The sequence below is a fragment of the Triticum aestivum genome, chromosome 3B (assembly GCF_018294505.1).
Source record: "Triticum aestivum cultivar Chinese Spring chromosome 3B, IWGSC CS RefSeq v2.1, whole genome shotgun sequence".
Taxonomy (NCBI): domain Eukaryota; kingdom Viridiplantae; phylum Streptophyta; class Magnoliopsida; order Poales; family Poaceae; genus Triticum; species Triticum aestivum.
In genome coordinates this window covers 835145950-835156505 of record NC_057801.1, presented here as the reverse complement: position 1 = coordinate 835156505, position 10556 = coordinate 835145950, and positions in this window count along the sequence as shown.

The following is a 10556-nucleotide window of genomic DNA, read 5'->3' as shown; positions in this document are numbered from 1 at the left end:
CACTGAAATAGGCAAAAAAACAGCAATTCGGGTTGGGCCTCCGGTTAGTAGGTTAGTCACAAAAATGATATAAAAGTGTAAAGTGAAGCCCATAAGCATCCAAAACGGGTAATATAATAGCATGGAACAATCAAAAATTATAGATACGTTGGAGACGTATCAAGCATCCCCAAGCTTAATTCATGGTCGTCCTCGAGTAGGTAAATGATAAAAACAGAATTTTTGATGTGGAATGCTATCTAGCATATTTCTCAATGTAATTTTCTTTATTGTGGCATGAATGTACAGATCCAAATGATTCAAAATAAAAGTTCGTATCGACATAAGAAATATTAATACTTCAAGCATACTAATAAAGCAATCATGTCTTCTCAAAATAACATGGCTAAAGAAAGTTATCCCTACAAAATCATATAGTCTGGCTGTTGCTCTATCTTCATCACACAAAGTATTTAATCATGCACAACCCCGATGACAAGCCAAGCAATTGTTTCATATTTTAGCAATCTCAAACTTTTTCAATTTTCACGCAATGCATGAGCGTGAGCCATGGACATAGCACTATACGTGGAATAGAATGGTGGTTGTGGAGAAGACAAAAAGGAGAAGCTAGTCTCACATCAACTAGGCGTATGAACGGGCTATGGAGATTCTCATTAATAGATATCAATGTGAGTGAGTAGGGATTGACATGCAACGGATGCACAAGAGCTATAAATGTATGAAAGCTCAACAAAAGAAACTAAGTGGGTGTGCATCCAACTAGCTTGCACACGAAGACCTAGGGCATTTTAAGGAAGCCCATCATTGGAATATACGAGCCAAGTTCTATAATGAAAAATTCCCACTAGTATATGAAAGGGACAACATAAGAGACTCTCTATCATGAAGACCATGGTGCTATTTTGAAGCACAAGTGTGGAAAAAGAGATACTAGCATTGTCCCTTCTCTCTTTTTCTATCATTATTATTTTTCTTTTTATCTTTTTTTATCTTTTTTTATCTTTTTGGTGGGCTTCTTTGGCCTCTTTTTATTTTTTTTTCATGGGCTTATTTGGCCACTTTTATTTTTATGAAGTCTGAAGTCTCATCCCGACTTGTGGGGGAATCATAGTCTTCATCATCCTTTCCTCACTGGGACAATGCTCTAATAATGAAGATCATCACACTTTTATTTATTTACAACTCAAGATTACAACTCGATATTTTGAACAAGATATGACTCTATATAGATGCCTCCGGCGGTGTACCGGGATATGCAATGAATCAAGAGTGACATGTATGAAAAATTATGAGGTGGATTTGCCACAAATACGATGTCAACTACATGATCATGCAAAGAGTAATATGACAATGATGACGCGTGTCATAATAAACGGAACGGTGGAAAGTTGCATGGCAATATATCTCGGAATGGCTATGGAATTGCCATAATAGGTAGGTATGGTGGCTGTTTTGAGGAAGGAATATGGTGGGTGTAGGTACCGGCAAAAGTCGCGCGGCACAAGAGAGGCTAGCAATGGTGGAAGGGTGAGAGTGTGTATAATCCATGGACTCAACATTAGGCATAAAGAACTCATATACTTATTGCAAAAATCTACAAGCCATTGAAAACAAAGTACTACGTGCATGCTCCTAGGTGATAGATTGGTAGGAAAAGATCATCGCTCGTCCCCGACCGCCACTCATAAGGAAGACAATCAATAAATAAAATTGTGCTCCAACTTCATCACAAAGCGGTTCACCATACGTGCATGCTACGAGAATCACAAACTTCAACACAAATATTCTTTAAATTCACAATTACCCAACTAGCATGACTCTAATATCACCACCTCTATATCTCAAAACAATTATCAAGTATCAAATTGATCATAGCATCCAATTCACTTTCTATGATAGTTTTTATTATACCCAACTTGGATGCCCACCATTCTAGGACCAATTTTATAACCATAGAAAATACCATACTGTTCTAAGAGACTCCCAAAATAATATAAGTGAAGCAAGAGAGATCAACAATTTCTACAAAATCAAGCCACCGCCGTGCTCTAAAAGATATAAGTGAAGCACTAGAGCAAAAAATATCTAGCTCAAAAGATATAAGTGAAGCACATAGAGTATTCTAATAAATTTCAAATCAAGTATTTATCTCCCAATAGGTGTGTACAGCCAGGATGATTGTGGTAAACTAAAAAAATAAAGACTAATATCATACACGATGCGCCAAGCAAAACACATATCATGTGGCGAATAAAAATATAGCTCCAAGTAAAGTTACCGATAGACGAAGACGAAAGAGGGGATGCCTTCCGGGGCATCCTCAAGATTAGGCTTTTGGTTATCCTTGAATATCTTGGGGTGCCATGGGCATCCCCAAGCTTGGGATTTTTCCACCCTTTATTCCATAGTCCATCAAATCTTTACCCAAAACTTGAAAACTTCACAACACAAAACTCAACAGGAAATCTCATAAGCTCCGTTAGTGCAAGAAAGAAAAACCACCACATAAGGTACTGTAATGAACTCATTCTTTATTTGTATTGGTGTTAAACCTACTTTATTCCAACTTCTATATGGTTCATACCCATACATACTACCCATAGATGCATCAGAATAAGCAAACAACACACTAAAAGCAAAATCTGTAAAAAAAAACAGAACAGTCTGTAGCAATCTGTAACTTTCGAATACTTCTGGAACTCCAAAATTCCTAACAAAATAGGAAGTCCTATGCAGTTTGCCTATTGATCTACAGAAAAAAGAATCAACGCAAAATCATGTTTCTGTGATTTATTGAATTTTTTATCGTGAGCACAAAGTTTCTGTTTTTCAGCAGAATCAAATTAACTCTTACCATAGGTTATCCTATAGGTTCTACTTGGCACAAACACTAATTAAAACAAGAAAACACATCTAAATAGAGAGTATATGAAAAATTTATTACTAAAAAGGATCAAAAACAAAGAAACTAAAATAAAATTGGGTTGCCTCCCAACTAGCGCTATTGTTTAACGCCCCAAGCTAGGCATAAAAGCTAGGATAGATCTAAGTAGTGCCATCTTTGGCATTTGATTCATAAGTAGCTCGCATGATAGATTCATAAGGTAACTTGACTTTCTTTCTTGGAAAGTGCTCCATGCCTTTCCTTAATGGAAACTGGAATCTAATATTCCCTTCCTTCATATCAATAATCGCACCAATTGTTCTAAGGAAAGGTCTACCAAGAATAATAGGACATGAAAGATTGCAATCAATGTAAAGAACGATAAAATCTATGGGCACATAGTTCCTATTTGCAACAATAAGAACATCATTGATCCTTCCCATAGGCTTTTTAATGGTGGAATCCGCAAGGTGCAAATTTAAAGAGCAATCATCAAATTCATGGAAACCTATAATATCACATAAAGTTTTCGGAATTGTGGAAACACTAGCCCCAAATCACATAAAGAATAACACTCATAATCTTTAATTTTAATCTCTATAGTAGGTTCCCACTCATCATTAAGTTTTCTAGGTATAGAAACTTCCAAATTAAGTTTTTCATCATAAGATTGCATCAAGGCATCAACAATATGTTTGGTAAAGGCTTTATTTTGGCTATAAGCATGAGGAGAATTCAACACGGATTGCAACAAGGAAATACAATCTATTAAAGAGAAATTATCATAATTAAATTCCTTGAAATCCAAAGTAGTGGGTTCATCACTATGTAAAGTTTTGACTTCTCCAATCCCACTTTTACCAAATTTAGCATCAAGATCTAAAAACTCCGAATCATTGGGACGACTTTTAACTAAAGTTGACTCATCTCCAGTCCCATCATTATTAAGATTCATATTGCAAAACAAAGATTTAATAGGGGACACATCAATAACTTTTAGATCTTCATCATTATTTTCATGGAAACTAGAAGAACATGCCTTCACAAAGCAATCTTTCTTGGCACGTAATCTAGCGGTTCTTTCTTTGCACTCATCAATGGAAATTCTCATAGCTTTGATAGACTCATGCTTAGGAGGAGTAGATCTAAGTTTCAAAGAATCAACATCAAGCGAAAGTCTATCAACGTTCCTAGCTAATTCATCAACTTTAAGCAATTTTTCTTCAAGCAAGGCATTAAAATTCTTTTGAGAGACCATAAATTCTTTCACACTATTTTCAAAATCATAGGGCATCTTATTAAAATTTCCATAAGAATTATTATAGGAATTTCCATAATTATTAGAGGGATTACTAGGGAACTAGGATAAAGTTTCCTCTATAAGCATTGTTACCAAAATTATTCCTACCAACAAAATTCACATCCATAGATTCATTATTATTCTCAATCAAAGTAGATTCATTATTATTCTCAATCAAAATTCACATCCATAGATTCATTATTATTCTCAATCAAAATCATATGACAAAGGCATATCATTGGGATCAATAGGAGCACTCTTAGTAGCAAACAATTTCATAAGTTCATCCATCTTTCCCCTCAAAACACTAATTTCTTCTATAGCATGCACTTTTTTACTAGTAGATCTTTCAGTGTGCCATTGAGAATAATTATCCATAATATTATCAAGGATTTTAGTAGCTTCTCCTAAGGTGATTCCATAAACATGCCTCCCGCGGCCAAATCTAAAAGATCTCTAGAAGCAAAATTCAATCCGGCATAAAAAATTTGTATGATCATCCAGAAATTCAAACCATGAGTAGGCCAATTGCGAATCATCAATTTCATTCTTTCCCAAGATTGGGCAACATGCTCATGATCAAGGTGTTTAAAATTCATAATATCGTTCCTAAGAGAGATGATCTTAGCGGGAGGAAAATATTTAGAGATAAAGGCATCCTTGCACTTATTCCATGAATCAATACTATTTTTAGGCAAAGACGAAAACCAAATTTTTGCACGATCTCTAAGTGAAAACGGAAATAACTTCAATTTAACAATATCATTATCCGTATCTTTCTTCTTTTGCATCTCACACAAATCAACAAAGTTGTTTAGATGGGTAGCTGCATCTTCACTAGGAAGTCCAGAAAATTGATCTTTCATAACAAGATTTAGCAAAGCAGCATTGATTTCACAAGACTCAACATCATTAAGAGGAGCAATCGGAGTACTAAGGAAATCATTATTATTAGTATTGGAAAAATCACACAATTTGGTATTATCTTGCGCCATCGCGACAAGCAATCCAACACACAAGCAAACAAAAAGGCAAGTGAAAGAGAGAGGAGATAGGAAAGAGAGGGCTAATAAAACGGCAAGGGTGAAGTGGGGGAGAGGAAAACGAGAGGCAAATGGCAAATAATATAAATGCGAGGGAGGTAAGTTTGTGATGGGTACTTGGTATGTCTTGACTTGAGCGAAGACCTCCCCGGCAATGGCGACAGAAATCCTTCTTGCTACGCTTTGAGCTTGCGTCAGTTTTCTTTGAAGAGGAAAGGGTGATGCAGCACAGTAGCGTAAGTATTTCCCTCAGTTTTTGAGATACAAGGTATCAATCCAGCAGGAGACTCCTCACAAGTCCCACGCACCTACACAAACAAACAAGAACTCGCAACCAATGCAATAAAGGGGTTGTCAATCCCTTCAAGGCCACTTGCAAAAGTGAGATCTGATAGAGATAATATGATAAGATAAATATATTTTTGGTATTTTATGATATAGATTGGAAAAGTAAAGATGCAAATAAAAGTAGATTGAAAGCTTATATGATAAGAGATAGACCCGGGGGCCATAGGTTTCACTAGTGGCTTCTCTCAAGATAGCATATTATTACGGTGGGTGAACAAATTACTATCGAGCAATTGATAGAAAAGCGTGTAGTTATGAGATTATCTAGGCATGATCATGTATATAGGCATCACATCCGTGACAAGTAGACCGAAACGATTCTGCATCTACTACTATTACTCCACACATCGACCGCTATCCAGCATGCATCTAGAGTATTAAGTTCATGAAGAACAGAGTAACGCTTTAAGAAAGATGACATGACGTAGAGGGACAAACCCATGCAATATGATATAAACCCCATCTTTTTATCCTCGATGGCAACAATACAATACGTGCCTTGCTGCCCCTGCTATCACTGGGAAAGGGCACCGCAAGATTGAACCCAAAGCTAAGCACTTCTCCCATGGCAAGAAAGATCAATCTAGTAGGCCAAACCAAACTGATAATTCGAAGAGACTTGCAAAGATAACTTAATCACACATAAAAGAATTCAGAGGAGATTCAAATATTTCTCATAGATAAACTTGATCATAAACCCACAATTCATCGGATCTCGCCAATCACACCGCAAAAAGAGTTACATCGAATAGATCTCCAAGAAGAGGAAGGAGAACTTTGTATTGAGAATCAAAGAGAGAGAAGAAGACATCTAGCTAATAACTATGGACCCGAAGGTCTATGGTAAACTACTCATAACTCATCGAAGAGCCCTTGGAGACGATGTAGCGGCCCTCCGTGGTGGATTCCCCCTCCGGCGGAGCGCCGGCGACAGCTCCAAGATGGGATCTCGCGGATACAGAAGGTTACGGTGGTGGAAATAGTTTTTGTGGTCTCCTCTGATGTTTTCGGGGTACGGGTGTATATATAGGAGGAAGAAGTACGTCGGTGGATGATCGAGGGGCCCACAAGGGTGGGGGGCGCGCCCAGCCCTAGGGGCGCGCCGGGCACCCTCATGGCCGCCTCGCTTGTTTCTTGACTTGCACTCCAAGTCCTCTGGATCACTTTTGTGCCGAAAAGATCGCTCCCGAAGGTTTCATTCCGTTTGGACTCCGTTTGATATTCCTTTTCTTCGAAACACTGAAATAGGCAAAAAACAGCAATTCGGGCTGGGCCTCCGGTTAGTAGGTTAGTCCCAAAAATGATATATAAGTGTAAAGTAAATCCCATAAACATCCAAAGCGGGTAATGTAATAGCATTGAACAATAAAAAATTATAGATACGTTGGAGACGTATCAGTGAGTTTCGTTCAAACTATTTCTATCACCATTTTCGGCATTACCATATGCATTCATCTCACTATTGGGTCAATCCATCACAGCTCAACCCATCACAAGGGTCGAACAATGTTCTGGTAGTTCCACCTCAAGTTGGTGGAGTTGGGCCAGCAAACGAAATGATGCCTTGTAATGTTGATGTTATCACTCCGGTTGATGGAGTTGGGGCAGCAAACGGAATGATGCCTTCTAATGTTGATGTTATCACTCTAATCTCCAAAATCACGTGAACTTCATGTTATGTTATGTTTGGAACTATTCCTTGTATGCTGAGAACTCTTGCATCTTGAGACTTGTAAACTTGTGGTAGTCGAGTGTCTTCACTACTATTTCACCTTTTATGCACTATTCCTTTTATGTGGAATGTTTTTCAGAATCAATCATTGCTTCTTTTGTTCAATGATGCCTATATTTGACATGTTCTATGTGTGATGAACTATATGCTGCTTCTGTATATGTTTCGCTGCAGGAAAGAAACAGAAACAGGAAAAAAAAGGCTCCTGGGCACACCATTACCGAGGGCGGCTCTCGGCAATGACTGTGAAACTGGACCAGAATGCACCCTTTACTGAGAGGCCTCTCGGTAAACGTGTACCAACCAGTATACCCTGACACCTTTACCGAGAGGCCTCTCAGTAAACGATAATAACCTGTGGTAGCCCTGAAAACTTTACCGAGAGGTGCTCTCGGTAAAGGGAAAAGGATTGCCGATGCTGGCTCTCGGCAAAGTTGGCCCTCGGTCTGTTCTCGTGGTCCAACATGTCAGGAGGTGACACATGTCAGCCTCCTATTGGTTACCTTTGCCGAGAGGGCCTCTCGGCAAAGCTGGCCCTCGGCCCGTGCTCTTGGTCCCACATGCCAGGAGGTGACGCGTGTCAGCCTCCTACTGGTTCTCTTTCCCGAGAGTGGCTCTCGGCAAAGTTGTCCCTCAGCCTGCTCTCTTGGTCCCACATGCCAGGAGGTGGCACGTGTCAGCCTCCTACTGGTTCTCTTTGCCGAGAGTGCCTCTTGGCAAAGTGGCAAAGTTGGCCCTCGACCTTCTCCCTTGGTCCCACATGTCAGGAGGTGACACGTGTCAGCCTCCTACTGGTTCTCTTTGCCGAGAGTTGCTCTCGGCAAAGGTGGCCCTCGGCCTGTTGTCATGGATCCACATGTCAGGACACGACACGTGTCAGCCATCTAGTATTTCTTTTTGCCGAGCGTGGCTCTCGACAAAGTTTGCGTGGTCCCATATGTCTGGAGCTAACGGACTTATCCGTTAGCTGCTTTATTTTGCCGAGACGTGTTGTTTAGCTCTCGGCAAATGCTTTGCCGAGTGCCCGTGCTATGGCTCTCGGCAAATACCTGTTTGCCGAAGAGGTGTACGCCGGGTGGCTTTTGCCGAAGGTGACACTCAGAAAAGGCGTTGCCGGCGGTTTTTGGGCCTTTGCCGAGTGTCTGTGGCACTCGGCGTATAGGGCGATTCCAGTAGTGATGCTGGAAACAAAATGAATGTCTACCTAGCAATGCCAAGGAGTTCCTAACGCGCTCCAACAACAATGGTTGTCGTGTGTACTACAAGGACGACGAAAGCTTTTGACAATGGTGTTAAGGGGATCACGTCGGTAGGGTACTATGTGACAGGTGGTGATCATCCTCCCGTGTGGATGTGCCATGTTCCCTCCAGATCTTTAGTCGAGTTTGTTTTGCTCTTACTTCTATTTTGTCATTTCATGTTGGTGATATAAACAATATTGTTATGACGAGATGTATGTCCCTGTCATAGGCATTCAGCCTTTTCGGTTATCTCTTCATGCAACTCTTACGGAAAAATGAAGTGTTATCTAGCTCGTAGAGTACATGTTTGGTCGTTTGTGGATGCTCCATATTTTCCCTTTTTATTTTGTACATGTCAAGACTCAAGTGCTTCTGTTGATTGTTTCTTCCAGATATTTTCTAAGTTCCACCACTCTTACTTATACCAATAAAAAGCCAGTATTCCATAAGTACGGAACTTGACGACAACAATTGGCTAGTGGAGCACGACCAGCTGCAAACCCAACCAAACAGCTCGCTTCGAGCCGGCTACGGAAAGTGTGTGCCTGGATTGCTTCTTCTTACTGAAAATACCAAACTAAATTGGTAGTTTGAAACCCACCATAGCCCCCGTATCACTCTCTCCGCAAGGGCGACCTGGGCGGCGATATTCACTCCCCGGCCTGCTACGCTGCTGCTCCCATAGGAAGGAAATGAATGGGTGATCTTTAAAATAGACTTTGAGAAAGCCTATGATAAAGTGAAATGGCCTTTTTTGTTTCTTCGTATGAAAGGTTTCTCACCCAAGTGGATATCTTGGATTGAGTCTTTTGTCTCAGGAGGAAGTGCAGCTATAAAGGTAAACTGATGTCGGATCTTATTTTCAAACGAAGAAGGGTCTTCAACAGGGCAATCCCCTTTCCCCTATGCTCCTCAACATCATAGCTGACATGTTGGCCGTTCTAATTGATAGAGCCAAAGCAAATGGACAGATTAGTGGAGTAGTGCCACACCAAGTTGATGAAGGCCTATATATTCTTCAGTATGTAGACGATACAATTCTATTTATGGATCATGACCAAGAGAAGGCTTGCAACATGAAGATACTACTTTCTGCATTCGAGCAACTATCAAGTCTTAAGATTAATTTCCATATGAGTGAGTTATTCTGTTTTGGAGAAGCCCAAGCTATGGAGAATCAATACACCAAGACTTTTGGTTGTGCCTCTGGTGAATTTCCTTTAACGTATTTAGGTATTCCTATTCATGATAGGAAACTAACAAATGCTGAATGGAAAGGGGTATTAGAACGGTTCGAGAAAAGACTATGTAGTTGGAAAGGAAAATATCTTTCTTCAGGAGGTTGCCTTACAGTGGTTAACTCGGTGCTTAGCAGCCTTCCTTGTATATGATGTCCCTTTTTGCTATACCAAGGGGTGTACTTAAAAAATGATTATTTTCGCTCTAGATTTTATTGTCAGAGTGACGATCAAAAGAAAAGGTACCGATTGGTTAAATGGAACATTTTGTGCCGCCCTATAGAGGAAGGGGTTTGGGAATTCATGATTTTTTTGCGAGGAGGAATTCATGATTTGGACATGAAGAATGTCTCCTTATTAGGAAACTGGTTGTTTAAGCTACAGACAACTAATGGAGTGTGGCAACAGTTGATATGTAATAACTACTTATTTAGTAAGCCTTTTTCGCAAGTCATGTAGTCAACCTGACACCCATGCAAGTCAAAACTGATGCAACATGGATAGGACAGTGGGTGACACACTTAGAAAAAATTTAGAACCCAAATGTGCATTTTCATAGCATTAGGACTAACTTGACACTCCTCGAATAGTTTTAGGACATATTGTGTATTTTACTCTGTTTCAATTATGTCTTGCTGTGTCGCATGACCAACATGAATTATGTCAATGCCATAAGCATGTATGAGGCTGATCACGATGCTGCCTACCAGATGGACCTGTACGCGACTTCATGCAGTGCATGCGACTTATTCCATGTCCCGAGCGTC